Source organism: Halichoerus grypus, chromosome 3 (assembly GCF_964656455.1).
Source record: "Halichoerus grypus chromosome 3, mHalGry1.hap1.1, whole genome shotgun sequence".
NCBI classification, from domain to species: domain Eukaryota; kingdom Metazoa; phylum Chordata; class Mammalia; order Carnivora; family Phocidae; genus Halichoerus; species Halichoerus grypus.
Genome location: NC_135714.1, coordinates 50,302,339 through 50,319,033, shown reverse-complemented (window position 1 = coordinate 50,319,033; position 16,695 = coordinate 50,302,339).

The window sequence follows — 16,695 nt, the reverse complement described above, 5'->3', positions numbered from 1 at the left end:
AACTCTAACCATCTGCCACTCATTAGCTTAATTGTTCAAGTGTACATGTATATGTTTAGTAGTATCAGAATTGTGGCGTTATTACACCCGTGGGAAACAACTTTATAAACTAAGGCATGGTGCTTATCCAGTTTCTTTTGCCTTAGTCTTACATTACTAACTTAGTAATTTTAATGTTACATAGATCAGCAACCTGATCCCTCTCAACCTCTTCATGGGGATTGTTTCATACACATATAATACAATTATATTGTTTTGTCATAAAATGTGTTTGTACACATGAAGATTCTCTCTCTTTCTCTAAAATAAATAAGTCTTCATGAAAAGGAATAAAATAAGGAACTTATTTATGGTTGCATAAGGGAATTCTTATCTTCTGTTATCACCTTTGAATATAAGTTATAATCATTTAAAATAAATAAGCATAATGAAACTTTCTAGAAACATACTCTAGTAGAATTCCTTTGTAGATCATTGGTTTTATAATAAATGCATAATTTGAGCCTGAAGTGAAAATGCAAATTAATTCATTTTTATTAAAAACAGTGATGGAAATATCTTAGGTTCACTTGACAACACAATTTTTTAACAAAGGTAGTGATCTAATTATATAAACAAAAACAAATCAAATTTTATTCTGTAATTGAACAAAAATTATTCCAGTGAAGATGTAATTCCTACCATAAAAATGAGAAAACTATCTCATTTCCCCATTTTTTTTAAAAGATTTTATTTTATTTTTTGACAGAGAGACAGCAAGAGAGGGAACACAAGCAGGGAGAGTGGGAGAGGGAGAAGCAGGCTTCCCGCTGAGCAGGGAGCCTGATGCAGGGCTCAATCCCAGGACCCTGGGATCATGACCTGAGCCGAAGGCAGATGCTTAATGACTGAGCCACCCAGGTGCCCTCATTTCCCCATTTTGTCTGAGAGCAACATTTAAAACATTTAAAAATAGAATCATCTTCAGAATAAGATTTCATAATTTCATAAATTATAAGTTTAAAGAATACACTTCTGTAGGAAATTCAGTAATTTCATGTAAATTAATGAAATTTAAATTTTCATTTAAAGTATCAGTTCCAATGCATTTGATTTAAATACATTGTTCACACTTTTTTTTCCCACAAATTAAAGATTCTAAAGTGAATACATTAAAGGACTAAAACTCATATTACTTAAACAGTTTTATATCAGAATCTAATGATTTGAAGAGATGATAATATAATGATGCTCAATTATTTTTCCTTCATAGTGAGCCTCATAACATATAATTAATTTTCTGTGTACTCTAAAAAATTAATATCATCTAGTTCCCTCAATAATTCTATTAATCTCGGTGCACCTGGGTGGCTCAGATGGTTCAGCGTCTGCCTTCAGCTCAGGTCATGATCCTGGGGTCCTGGGATCGAGCCCCACATCGGGCTCCTGGCTCAGCGAGGAGCCTGCTTCTCCCTCTGCCTCTGCCTCTCTCCCTGCTCATGCTTTCTCTCTCTCTCTCTCTCTGTATCTCTGTGTCTCAAATGAATAAATAAAATCTTTAAAAATAATAATAATAATAATTCTATTAATCTCTAAGATGAAAACACAGAACCAGAAATTTAATATATATATTAAAATATACATACACTTAATGTTAATGTATATATTCTATATATAAAATATATATATATATTTGTGCAGTTACTAGAATTTCTGAAACATTAAGATACTTATTCAGATTTTGCTTATCATAGCTTTTCATGGATGCTAATAATACATTCTTTCTGGAATTTATTCATTATGTTTATGATTTTATTTTAATTTTTCTAAAGAAAAACTCTATCTACATTTCTTAAATAAGAAAGGAAGGATGGAAGGAAGGAATGAATGGAGGGAAGGAAGGAAGGAATGAATGGAGGGAAGGAAGGAAGGAAGGAATGGAGGGAAGGAAGGAGGGAAGGAAGGAGGGAAGGAAGGAAGGAAGGAAGGAAGGAAGGAAGGAAGGAAGGAAGGAAGGAAGGAATGGAGGGAGGAAGGGAGGGAGGGAAGAAAGAAGGAGAGGAGAAGGAAATCCTATCACCATGGCTTGTCCTTTGGGATGTTCTCATTTACCATTTCCTCCCTAAGTATAACTGAAGCAGAACTGTACGGTATAAATTACTAGGGGTCATTTGACTTTTGTATACTGCTTCCTGTTAATAAAAATTTTATAATCTAACAGTTATTTTTGGCTTTTGCAAGAGAAACTCATGTTTTCTTAGGAAATAGATTTTTCTCAGCAACTCTGTAGGCTCATAGTAACTTTACTTCCAGTCTGTTCCATGTATCAGTGACTATTCTCCATATTCTTTTCTATGCATCATTTTTGCATTTACCTTCTTCCTTTTCCTACTACTTCTGACTGTGTCAGGTAGCTCACAGTGAAACATAGCTCATGTATTTACACCTTTGTGTGGTCCTCCCACATTGACTCCTGACCATGTGACATTCTTTGGCCAATGAGGCATTAGCAAGTGTATTACAGAGGCTTGGCAAACGCTTAAGCATTGAGTCTTGATCTCTTGGAATGCACTTCTTAGAATCCAGCTGTGATGAAGAAAAGAAACTCAGACTAGACTTCTCAATGATGAGAGGCCATATGGATAAAGATCCTGTGTGGGGGGACTGGAGGAAGAGGCCTTTTTGGATATCCTCATTCCAGCCAGCTTTATGCAGCTCTATGAGTGATTTATCTCACCCTTGAAGAAAAGAATAGCTCAGATGATCCCAGACAACCCAGAGAATCATGAGTAATAATAAATCATTGTTGTTTTAAGCTTCTGAGTTTTGGAGTGGCTTGTAACACAGGAAGTAAATGCAATACTTCTCTTCCTTTGTCATATTAAAGACCTTTAGCTTGAGGCCATCTGAAATAATATGGTTGGAAAAAGACTGGTGAAAGACATCATACTAATCTCCCATTTTTTGGATCCTGGTGAGTTGGACTTTCCAAATCTTTGAGTTCTTTGATCTCTAGATTCTATTCTCTTTCATCTCTCTTTGCAAATTGCTACATTATGGCTTTTGTTTGTTTGTAAATTTACTAAATACCGTTTTTGGTTATGTCTATCATCTCCCTGAAAGTTGGTGTGGTTGAACTACCTTCCTAGTTCCTGTAAATAAGTTTTTCCACCTGCAATGTCTGCTTCTTTTTTTCCTGCTGTTAAATAACCATGCCAGTGGAACATAGTTTATATTATTGATGGGCAGTCTCCATTCCAATGGATCTGCTCTAACTAAAAGACCCAAAATACACTAACTCAGTAAGATAGAATTGTACTTTTCTGATATAGAATGTGTCTGTTCCATGTTAACATTCAGAAAGCTAGTTTCCCCTTGTTTTCTTGTTTTTGATGGTTTGTTTTGTTTGTTCATTGTCTTATGGTCAGTTCATAAAGCAGTATCATTATCTGCTGTACTATGGCTTAAGGAAAGAAGAAGGAGACCTTGCAGAAAGCATGGCTTATTCCTAAGGATCTGTTCCTACAAGTCATACATACCACTTTTGTTTGTCTTGCACTGGAGATAACATGGCCACTTGGCTTTATTAAAAACTCCCCTTAACCAAAATTTAGTCAGGTTCCTCTGAGCCCTTTCCCAGTCTAAGCCTTGATCTTGGCCTCTGTCTTGTCTTCAGCCTACCTAGCCCAGTCTTTTTTTTTTTTTTTTTATGTTATGTTAATCACCATAAATTACATCATTAGTTTTTGATGTAGTGTTCCCTGATTCATTGCTTACGTATAACACCCAGTGCTCCATTCAGTACGTGCCCTCCTACCTAGCCCAGTCTTAGCAAAAATTTTGCTAAGTCAGTTTAGTGAGGAACCACTGCCCCCGTATCTGATCACCTTTGATATCCAATCAGGTTTTTCATCCCCTACTTTTTTTTTTTCATCCCCTACTTTTGGTATCAAAGTCCTTGGCCTGTCTTTAGCAAGAATCCTGTTAGGTCAGGTTAGCAATAATCTTACTTCTTTTGATGTCTTCTCAGTAATTGTCCCTCTACTGACCCCCTCACCCTGTCCCTTGGCTATAATCCCCACTTGTTCTCATATTTGGAGTTGAGCTTGATCTTCCTTCCCTACTGCAGTTTTCCTACTGCAGTAGACTTGAATAATTTCTTCCTTACTATTTTAACAAATTTCAGAATAATTTTTCTTTAACAGTTTCACATAACTGAAAGGGAGATTCTAAAATATAGTAGCCATGCGACTGGTACTTCTAGTAATATGAATGAAGGGGAGAGATAATTTTGGTGGAGAGATTGCTACATCTGCTACATGACTAATGGATGCAATAAAAATTCACACTAGCCCAGTTGTCACAAGATTAGCATAAGTGTCAAAATGAAATAGGAATATTTCTACCCTACTGCAAGTATTTACTTCTCATTTTGGAAAAATTACAAACAAATCACTTCATTTAAAGTAGTTTATTAGAATTCCATGGAGTCTATTCTCAAGTTTTGCTTTAAGAAATAATTATTATATAAAACTTATACTAAGTTTGAATAGTATATACAATGTAAAAGAGACATGGGGAAAATAAAGTGATATCCTTTTGAAGTACAAATATGTATTAAATAAATAATTAAGTTGGTCACAGTTCTATTGATTTTCCATAATTTCCTTCCCATTAGGTTCTCATTAATATTGGAAAGCTAGTGAATTTTAACCCACAGTTGTTTATATAGAGAGAGAGAGAAAGAAAGAGAGAGAGAGAGAGAGTTGTTTATAGAGAGAGAGAGAGAAGGAAAGAGAGAGAGGTAAGCATTTTAAAACTGGTAAATATTTAAGTAACTTTAAATGATAAATGGAGATGAGAACTTTAATATGCAGAAACTGCATATTGCTGATAAGCAATGTTGTGAGTTTTAATTCATATTCAAATATTTTATCTTGAATAACTTCAAAACAAAGAGAAAGTGATTTCAACAGATGTTATCTTAGTAGGATTCTATTCTTTAAAGAACACCAGGTTGAGCTACCACCAGCTTAAAACTGAAGAGAAGAATAAAGATTGAGCTTTATGAAGTCCCAGAGGATGCTCAAAGCTGATTTATCATGTGGCTTCTCTGGGCACCTCAAATAAGATGATTAAAATAAATGTTTCATGCTAGTGAAAAACACCGAAAAGCAAACAATATAGTATTCCTTTGCCTGAATACAAAGAAGTCTTTCTCTGAATTCAGTTCTAGAGCAAAATAGGGGAAACTCATACACATTATAAAATAAAACTAAAAACTTTTATTTATAATCTCTGTGGCAGTTATGCCTTTGTGTGTTATATTTATTAAATATGTATTTTATTCCTTAAAGAATAAATTCGTTTTTTAATCTGAATTCATTCTGAGTCACTGTTTCGCTACAAACTTCCCACCTGACATTCCTATAATGGTAATGCTATCACTGAAAATATAGTGCATTTTCATTGGCTGAAAGCACAGGCCCTGAAGTCGGATCATCTTGTTGACATTTCAGCTCTCTCATTTATTAGGTGCATGACCTTGGGCAAGTTACTTAATTTCTCTCTTCCTTAGTTTCCTTGTCTATATGTGGGGATAATAGTAGCATTTACATCATAGATTGGTGTCATAAAAATATACCTTTGAAATCTATCTATTATCTATCTATCTATCTATCTATCTATCTATCTATCTATCTATCATCATCATCCATCTATCATCTATCATCTTTGTAGAACAGTGTCTGGTGCATATTAATACATGTTAGCTAGTTTCATTTATTTAGCATATATATATATTGGAATTATCTTCTTTGTCAAGGCATTAGGATGGGTGTTGAGTGTACCACAGTGTACAGACATAAAGCCACTTCACTCATGGAGCTTTTGGGCTAGTGGAGAAGCTTAACACCAAACAAGTAATTGAAAGGATGATGCTGTGGAATGCTATAGTCCTATATAGCTGGGGGTGAAGGTGGGCATAGGGTGGAGGGGGTGAATAAGCTAGTCTTGAGTAAGTCCAGAGAAAGCCTCTTTGATAAAAGACTTCATAATTTGAAAGCTAATAGAGTTGGCCAAGCGAAATGGAAAAGAAAATTATTCTCTTAGGAGTAAAATACAAGTAAAGAGAGATCACATATTATAAAGAGCAACAAAATATGCCCCTTTACAGCTGAAACAAAAAAGTAGGAATGTATAAGCTCAGAATGAGGCTGGGTGAGAGGTATGACAGACTGTTTAGCTATCAAAAGAGTTTGTATTTCATGTTGTCATTCCCACTGCATCATTTTGTAGGAGGATGACAGATCAGATTCATAGATCTGTGGCATCACTGGGGAGCATGTTTCAACAATGTCTCAATTTTGTAACAAATTTGTGATGTGACCTGGGGTAAGCCATCAACTTCTTTAAAAGTTTGCATTTAAAGAATGTAAATGAAAAAAAAAAAAGAATGCAAATGAGAAAGTTAGTTAGGAAAACTCCTTTAAGGTTAACCTCAAAGAAAGGGTTAAGTTTCCATTCATTAAATCGAACCTGAATTTAGGGATCTATGAGGAATGTAAGCAGCTCCACAATGGCCTCCTGCTCACATAGGGTCTGAAATTCTATGCATCTGCTCAGTTTTCATGTTTTAATCTTCTGATTCTTCTACTTATTCATGGTCCCTGCTGCCAAATAATCATAATTTGCGCAGATCACACCATCACCTCCCCAACTCATCCCCTATTCATTGTGACATGCAAATAGTCTAACACTAACTGCTTTTCTTTTAGTATCTCTGAATTCAAATTCCTAAGAGAATATTTTGTTGAGACTTTTGAACTGTATATGGATTGTGTGTCCCCTTTTGTAAGATTTCATGCAGCAACTTAATTTGGCTTTGGCTGGGAGTGGGACTAAAGAATGGGGTGAGAGGTCGTGTGGGATTAACATAACTACAGTAGAACAGACATTTTCATTTAGAATAAGGAATTGTAAATGCATAATACAAATCAGTCTTTAAATATAAGGTATGTGCACTCTTCTAGGACTTAAGGTTTCAAAGATGCCCCCACTCTTACACACTGCAGGTAAGACTGTAAGTTAGTAGGTAGGCCCTGTATATGGAAAAATACTATTAAAATTTTAAATGTACATTTATTTTGACCCAGTAATTCTATTCATGGATGTTCATCATAGAGGTATACATACTTATGTACCAAATGAGGTTTCTACAAGCATATTCACTACAAAAGGCTTGTAGTAGCAAAGGGAGGAAAGCAAACTAGAAGTCCACTAATAGAATATTTTGTATATTAAATATAGTACCACATAATGAAATAGTATGCACCATTAAAAACAATGAGTCAGCTCTGTGTATAACAGTAGAGAAGTAAAGATTTCATAAATAAATATGGCAAAAATAAAAGGCAAAAGAATGTACAAAATTGTATATGCATAGATATTTTTGTGAAGATATATAGAAACATAAGAAACAGATAACAGTAGTTACCTCTGACTGTGTAGGAAAAGAGAAGTTTGACAGTCCTTTCTCCCCTATATGCCCTTTAGAAACTTTTGCTATTCGTAACATGTGCATGTATTACCTCCTCAAGATAAATAGGCATATAATTTTAAAACATTCACAAACTTATCTCTAATACATGTAAAACTTGAACCACTTTTACCTATCCCTAATAAACATCCACTTTTATTAACAGGCAAATTTTATTGCTGTTGGGAAAATGCTCAATTTCCCTTCATAGCAGGTTTTCTCATTTCTCTTTGTCCCTTTCTCCCTTTCTCTAATCTCAATTAACATTCTTCCAGGCCTAGATAACATCTGAGTTGTAGAAATAGTACTATATTGATAAACAATTTTATATCTTTATATGTTTTTATTTTCATGGTTTATAAGTATTTCCTTGTCAAGATTTGTGAATATTTTTGTGTATGCTTGTGTGTTTATCTAGAAGAATCATTAACATTTCCAAAGGAACTCGGAAGACAGATTTAAGATTTAATATTTTACCAGATAATGTCATAGGTAATATTTTATGATTTAGAGTAAATATATTACTCTCTCCTATCTGTTCTCAAACTTCTTAACCATTACAGGTGTTACATTACCTCTTAGCTCATTGTCATATAGAAAAAAATCACATACCTTTAATTTTTTCTTGGGAATAGCTCACTAAAAAGGTTTTTGCATATTAATCTGAAAGTTAATAATTGTTTTTATAAAACTTTCCATTATCATTAAAATTTACATTAATAAAAAGGAATATTACAAAATTTGATTTAATTGCTTTAATAATATGAAATAATATATTCATTGTAGAATTAAGGTAAGCATTAATCTTAAACATTTATCACACATTGTTAATATCAAATAGATTTATGAATACTAAGTGACATTTACTAAAATCACCTATTCAAAATCAAAACCCTATTTTTAATGAATACAATTGCCAGACCATAGTGTTAAGTTTGAAGTATAAGTTATTAATTCAACTTTTTAATATATCAGCAGATATAGAAAGTATTCTCTGAAATTTAATTTCCAATTCTAAATTATGAATATACTTATTGAAAAACAAGAACCCAAATGAGAAATGGATTGTATCTGAATAGACATCCTGTGTTAGTTGGACCTCTCTTCATCACTGATATGACTCATGACACCAACAATAGTGCTGGCCAAATGGAATCAGTTTCATCCCAAGGTGAGAAGAAGGAACCAGAAATTCTACTGCTATTGGCTTTCAGAGTTGGAACCATAACTATTGCTGCTTTCTCTACAGAATTACTGTACAGAGATTAAGGAAATTTAGTTGAGGGGTGCCTGGGTGGCTCAGTCAGTTAAGCGTCTGCCTTTGGCTCAGGTCATGATCCCAGAGTTGTGGAATCAAGCCCCGCGTCGGCTCCCTGCTTAGCAGGGAATTTGCTTCTCCCTTTGCCTGCTGCTCCCCCAGCTTGTGCTCTCTCTCTCTCACTATCTCTATGTGTCAAATAAATAAATAAAATCTTAAAAAAAAAGGAAATTTAGTTGAAATAGTTTTATCGATATCCTGGTAAACTGATATATATATATAATAAAAAAATTATGCACACTGAGCTTTCCATCTTCAGTTTGGAGTTCTGTAACTTGAGACAATTCAATTTACCCCTTCTTGTCTGTTCCCTCGTCTGCAAAATGAATGCAATAACCACAAACCCAAGGAGTTATTCAATGAAGTGAAGGTGAAAGAGCTTTGTATACCCTACAGTAATTATAAAAATGTATGTCACTGTCCCAAGCCAAAATGCCCTCTGCGGGTAGTCAAAGCTCTGTGTTAGATCTCTTTTGTATTTATCCCTCTCTAAATAAATCTATTTTTTAAAAAATGGTCCTTCCTTGTAGCTGAACTCACTCTTGGATTTTCACTTCTCTCCTTCCCTACTCAGTACTGCCAGTCATTAACCCTTTCTTGGCCCTTGTCCCTGGTACATCTGGGCCTGCGCAGTGGTGCCAGCGCAGGAGGGTCCTATAAGGCAGGAGGAGGGGCAGCAAGGGGGATCCCAAGAGCATGTTGGTTCAAAAGGGACAAATGGAGTTTACCTTGCCACAGTTGTGTTCAAATAAAAAAAAAAAAAAATAGAGATACAGACAGAGATAGATAGAGAAAGGGAGATAGACAGAGAGAGAATGAAATTATGCCCTGAGGCTTCTTCAGGAAAAAAGTCTCAAGGAACAGGCAGTGATAGGCTCCTGAGATGAATTTTAGATACCTCAGAGCTGCCTGGAGGAACAGCTGCCCTGAGACAATGGAACCATACTTTCTGGTTGCTGCAGCCTTAGAGTTTGGCAGAAGTTAGTTTGGGGCCCTGGGGTTCTGCCCCAGCCTTCAGTTCCCTGAAAGGCTAGAGATTTGCAGCATATACATGCACAGTTACTTTCCAGGCTGGCTTTTGGCATTGCTGTCCTGCACAGACTTTGGCTTGGAGCCTGTTTCCCACACCTGGCTGGACCCTGGAGTGAAGTACCCCTGTTACTGTGACCCTGAGTGAGACAGAGGACATTTGATCAGGATTGGGGTTTGTTTGCTAAGTGGCAGGAGGCAGACTACTTACAGTGGAGTCTGAGACAAGGGCCCTCAGGGACCAGGGCTTATAGGTATTTCTCCTCCCAGAACATCCCACTGGAGGTAGAACTCCTGAGATCCTGAGATATCAGACTTCCTCTAGGGGCAAAAAAAAATCCAGATTAAGTGTTATTATGGATTGAATTGTGTCCCTCACAAAAAGTTATGTTGAAGTTGTACCCTAACTCCTACTATCTCAGAATGTGACCTTTGGAAACAAGGTCATTTCAGATGTAATTAGCTAAGACACAATCATACTAGAGGAGGGTGGTCTACAAATCCAGTATTGACTTGTGTTCTTATGAAGAGAACATGATGTGAAGAGACAGAAATACAGGGAGAAGACAGCCATGTGAAGATGGACACAGAGATTGGAGGTATGACAAGGAAATCTTGCAAGGAAGCATCCAGAGGCTTCACAGGAAGCATCAGTGCCAACAACTGATTTCATAGTTCTAGCCTGCAAAAGTATAATAGAAGAAAATCTGTTGCTTTGAGTCACCCAGTTTGTGACACTTTGTACAGATACCCCTTTCTATCTCATATTACAGTGCTTTTCCCCTCTTAGCACTGATCATATTTGGTTATATTCTTTTCGTCTTTTTGCCATTAGTCTGTGACATTTCTCAGGGGAAGTTCCATGTTTATTTTGTGAGTATTTTAACTCCTGTGTCTACCACAGTATCTCACATTTTATTAAGTATTTTTTTTAATTTACTTTTTTGGTGTAAAATTTTAATTAAATGAATGAATTTAAAATTTCAGTAACTTACATATCAAGTTTGTATCTCATGAAAAGTAATTTTTGAAATATAAGTAGTTAGGAAAAATTAATACATGATGTCCTGCTTTATACTACTAATTTTTAAAATAGCCATTTATAGGGCGCCTGGGTGGCTCAGTTGGTTAAGCGACTGCCTTCGGCTCAGGTCATGATCCTGGAGTCCCTGGATCGAGTCCCGCATCAGGCTCCCTGCTCGGCAGGGAGTCTGCTTCTCCCTCTGACCCTCCCCCCTCTCATGTGTTTGCTCTCTCATTCTCTCTCTCTCAAATAAATAAAAAAAATCTTTAAAAAAAAAAAAAATAAATAAAATAGCCATTTATAAAAATCTTCCATTTAATTATTACTTAACTGAATTTTTTTTTATATTTTATAAGAGATTAGACTATTTGAATCACAAATTAAAATATAGGGTAAACAATTTTTCCTCTTATCTTATTGAAATACAATGTACATGCCATAAAATTAGCTCTTTCTGCATGTACAATTCAGTATTTTTTTAGTATACTCACAAAGCTGTGCAACCATCATCACTGTCTAATTTTAGAACATTTTCACCACTTCCAAAAGAAATCCCACACGCATTAGCAGACATTCTTTATTTCCCCTTCTCTCAGTTCCTGGTTACCACTCTGTACTTTCTAAAAATCTATCTATTCTGTATATTTCATACAAATAAAATCTTATGTGTCCTTTTGTGTCTGGTTTCTTTCACTTAGCATAAGATTTTCAAAGTTTATATATATTATAGCATATATTGGTACGTTATCCCTTTTCATTGATGAATAATATTCTATTGAATGGATATACCACTGTCGACCTATGCATTTGTTAATAGATATTTGAATTATATCTACTTTTAGTTATCATTAATAACGCCACTCTGGACATCCATGCATAATTTTTTTTTTTTTTATACATACATTTTCAATTTTCTTGGGTACATTCCTAGAAAAAAAATTGATGGTTATAAGGTAACAGTATGTTTAACTTTTTGAGGAGCTGCCAAAGTATTTTCCAAAGCAGCTATACCATTTTACTTTTCTACCAGTAATGTATGAGGGTTCAAAATTCTCTATATCCTAGTGAACACTTGTTATTGTCCACTTTATGAATATATCTAACTTGTAAAGTGTTATATTGTTGTGGTTTTGATTTGCATTTTTTTAATGAATCATGATGTTGAACATTTTTTCTTCTGCTTATTGACCACTTGTACATCTCTTTTTGAAACAATTTTCAAATTATTTTTCATTATTTTAATTGAATCATACATTTACATTGTTTAGTTGCAAGACTTCTTTATATACTTTGAATATATTCTGATGGTCTCATATATAAATTTTGCAAATATTTTTTTCTCATATTGTGGTTGTATCTTCATTTTATTGATAATGTCTGTTATGAACTGAATATTTGTGTTCTCCTAAAATTCATATGTTGAATACAATCCCAATATGATGGTATTTGGAGGTGGGGCCTTTGGGAGGTCATTAGAGTAGAGCCTTCATGAGTAAGATCAATGCCTTTATAAGAAAAGTTCAAAGAAATATCTCATTCTCTTTCTACCACGTAAGTAACAAGAAATTCCTCTGTAAACTAGGAAGACAGCATTCACCAAGAATTCAACCATGCTGGCACCCTAACCTCAGACTTCCAGCCTTCAGAACTATGAGAAATAATGTTTGTTGTTTAAAACACCCAGTCTATGGAAATTTGTTTTAGCAGATCTAATTGATTAAAATAGTGTCATTTGATTCATATTTAATTTTGATGAAGACTAGTTTATCTTTTTTTTTTTTCTTTTGTTGTTGCTGCTTTTGCTGTCATATCCAAGAAACCATTGCCTCGTTCAAGTTCAGGAAGATTTATAACTATGTTTTCTTCAAAGAGTTTTATGCCTTTAGCTTCTACATTTAGATTTTTCTGAGTTGATTTTTGTATATGGTGTGAGGAAGGAGTCAAACATTTTTTCCATATCAATATTCATTTTTTTCAATAGTCAGTTTTGCAATCCAATTTACACAGTTTCTGAGAACTGAATATCTAATGAAAAAAAAATACTGTTTTTGCATTTATGCTTCCTTCACTGGGAACTTAATCTGAAATATGCATAAGCATGTCACATATATACAAATCATCAATTTATTTTATATTCTTTTCCTATAATTGAATTTAGAGAAGGAGTATCCATAGTAAAATTCTGAGCAAAACAGAAAAGATTCTGGAAATAAAACTCCATGGAGATCAATCTCATACAAGTTAAAATCAGAATACAAATTTTTTTGAGGTTCTTTCTAACAAAATATGTACCAATTGTTTTTAAGAACAGGAGGAGAGGTAACACAAGGATATTATGTTGTGATTAAAAATTACTTTGTAAAAATTATCTAAAATATTGATATACTAAGAATGACATCAGTTAAAGGCTTTTAAGAATTGGAAGCACATAATATAATAGATTATTGTTCTGACTTGTTTTCATAATTTCAATGCCTTCCAAAAATAAGTGTTTTATTATTTTCATTAAATTCACATATGTAGAAAGCATACAACTAAAAAAATTGTGTTTCAACAATATTTCTCAAATGAGTACACTGGGGGGACACCTGGGTGGCTCAGTTGGTTAAGCGTCTGCTTTCGACTCAGGTCATGATCCTAGGGTCCTAGGATCGAGTCCTGCATCAGGCTCCTTGCTCAGCGGGGAACCTGCTTCTCCCTCTGCCTGCCACTCCCCCTGCTTGTGCTCTCTCTCTCTGGCAAATAAATAAATTAAATCTTTAAAAAATCTAAAAAAAATGATTACACTGGGATAGAAACTAAATCTGGTTTACAAATTTGGAACTGAAGTTGAAATGAAACAAATATATCAAGGCATATCAACAACACATTCCAGAGTGAAGAGATAAAAGGGAGTGTTGCACATATAGTGTTTAGGGTAGATAAGCACAACTTGGTTGCTGAACTAATTAATGATTTGATTGTTTATCAAGCTTTAAGTATTCAAGAGACTCTATCTCTGGGCTCTTCCAGGCATCTTAAAAAAAAAAAAAAGATTGCTAATATACCTAGAGCTATCTGTGATGCTATCAAGATTCTCCTTAATCAACTTGGTATTTAATATCTATCTGCTTTAAAAGAGAAAACTGAAAACTAAATTTTTAAAAGAATTAACATAATACAATTGAATGAATACTAGATATTTCTCAGATAATTTAAATCTTCAAAACTGCTGTGCTTTAAAAAATATTAAAATAATAGCAAAATGAAATGACCCCTTTTAGAAATTTTTATGTGAATGAAATGCATTCAAAATGTTGCTTACTTTCCTCCTCCTAACTTATTTCTTATTGTCCTCCAAATATACCAAATATATTACAAACATTATCTCCAGAATATCAATTTTACTAAAAAAAATCTCTAGGTTGAATGGTTATTTAGTTAATTTTTCAATTCATAATCAACTTTGGTAACATCTAGGCTATGTTATTTCAGCCTCTTGTTCAATGAAAAATGATAGTCTGGCTAGCAACAATTATTTTGATAGGGATTGGAGGTGTATTTGTTGAAGTAAAATACATACTCACAAAAGCTCATTTTTGATAAGGGGCTGTGATATAAGCTTTATTCAAAAAAGCCCCAATTCTACACCTTGATGGTCTTATGTAGGGAATTCCTTAGTGGAAGAGCAGATTAATCCCATTAAATTTTTTAGGAAACTAAAACCATTTTAAGTTATTTCATAGAGTAACTTATCCTTACTAAAGATGTATGCTTTTTATACACATTAAAAATTTTAATCTATAGTATTGTTAGAAAATATATCATTCTTTACCTGTGCTTCTGTTGCAGGATATCTTTTCCTTCCGTGCCCACGGTTCTTGGTCATGCCGCTTGGAAGAATGAACAGGTAGGCCAGACGAAGCCTGGTGGACAGCAAAGCAAAGTTTATTAAAGAGCTGCCACTGGCATTTCTAAGTTTAGGGGTTTTTATGGACTTGTGAGCGGGCTGTTTGTATCTGATTAACCCTCCATGCCCCTGTCACCCAATGAGGTTTTTGTTGACGTGCTCATCTACCTATCAGGTAGTTGTTCACATGGGAAAGGGTAGAAGTCTCCTTCCAGGGTGGTATAGAATCTTTTTCCTTTTAAGGGTAGTTTCCTCTTAGAATGAGGGCCCTTGCCCCTGCCTGCCTTTCTTCTGACCATTCTCCATTACCCTGTTATCCCGTCCTCATACAATTGTGAATTAAAATTATATAACATAAAATGGAAAGTAATAGTAATATTAACAGTACCTATCTCTGCGCTACATGATTTACATTTACTAATACAAAATTCAGAATTTTGCAATCTAAATTTAAAGAAAATATACCTTAAAATCATTTCAAGAAAATATAGGAAAGTATTTGGTAAATCATCACTTATCCTTAATAAAATAAAAATGTACTAATTATATGTCATAAACAAAATCACAATAGGCTGAAATATTTAAAGATTTTATTTATTTGAGAGGGAGAGAGAGAGAGAGAGTGAGTATGAGCAGGGGAGGGGCAGACGGAAAGGGAGAAGACTCCCTGCTGAGCAGGGAGCCCTATGAAGGATTCCTTCCCAGGGCCCTGAAATTGTGATCTGAGGGGAAGGCAGACACTTAACTGACTGAGCCACCCAGGCTCCCCAATAGGCTGAAATATTTGTATCAAATGGTATATGTAGAACTGGCTCTATTGCAATCAATTCTAAATTCTTACTAAAATCTTTGTACAAATATAACACAAAAGTGAAAAACTCCTAAAACAACTGACAGTCTAAGACTGATAAAGACCATGAATCTGTGAATAATTTTCAAAAGCTATAAAATTCAAAGATCAGGACTAAAGCAGACTCTGGCTACCAATGCTAACGTTCACTGTTCAGGCATGGCATGGTATGGCACAGTAGTAGAATAAAATATATTTGGTCAATCATAAGACTGACGCAAAAGTGTACACCAAACAGAATAAAGAAGTCATCTTTCTCCAGCATGGGTTCTATATTTGTATTTAAAAAGTGTAGTTCTTTTCAAGTTAATATAATTATTGTTATAGTTGGCTTTAGGTTTACCATTTTGTTTTCCATTTTTCCTGTTATTTTGTTCCTAAGTTTTTCTTTCCTTTTTTCTTCTAGGTTATTTTTTTTAAATAGTATTGCATTTTAATTATTCTATTGAATTTTAAGCTATACCTATTTGCTTATTTTCAGTGCTTGATCTAAGTATTATAATATGCATCATTAACCTATCAAGTTTGCTTAGAGTTAATATTTTACTACCTCGCATAAAATGTAAGAACCAGTTAATAGTACAATCAATTTACTGCCCTGTCCTTTGTGTAGTTGTCACATATATTATATTCACATATATATATACATATTAAATACAATACAGTAATGATATTTTACATTTCCCATGTCCATTATTGCTCTTCATTTCTTCCAGAAAAGCTGAGTTTCCCATGGTATTATTTTCCTTCAGCATGAAAATCTCCCTTTGGCTTATATTACAATATACAGATGAATTCTTACAGTTAAGAGTTATATGAAAAATTTTATTTTGTCCTTATTTTTGAAACATGATTTGTCTGGATATAGAACACAGGGTTGATTTGTCATTCTTTCAATTTTGCTCTGAATATTTCATTTTTTTTACTTCTAGTTCCCATTATTCTGATTAAAAGTCAGTATCATTAATACAGTTGTTTCCCTGTAGGTAAGTGACTTTTTTTTTTTCATTCTCTGCTTTCTGGAAGTATGCAAGATTCTAATTCTTATGTTGTTCATTCATTTTGTTTT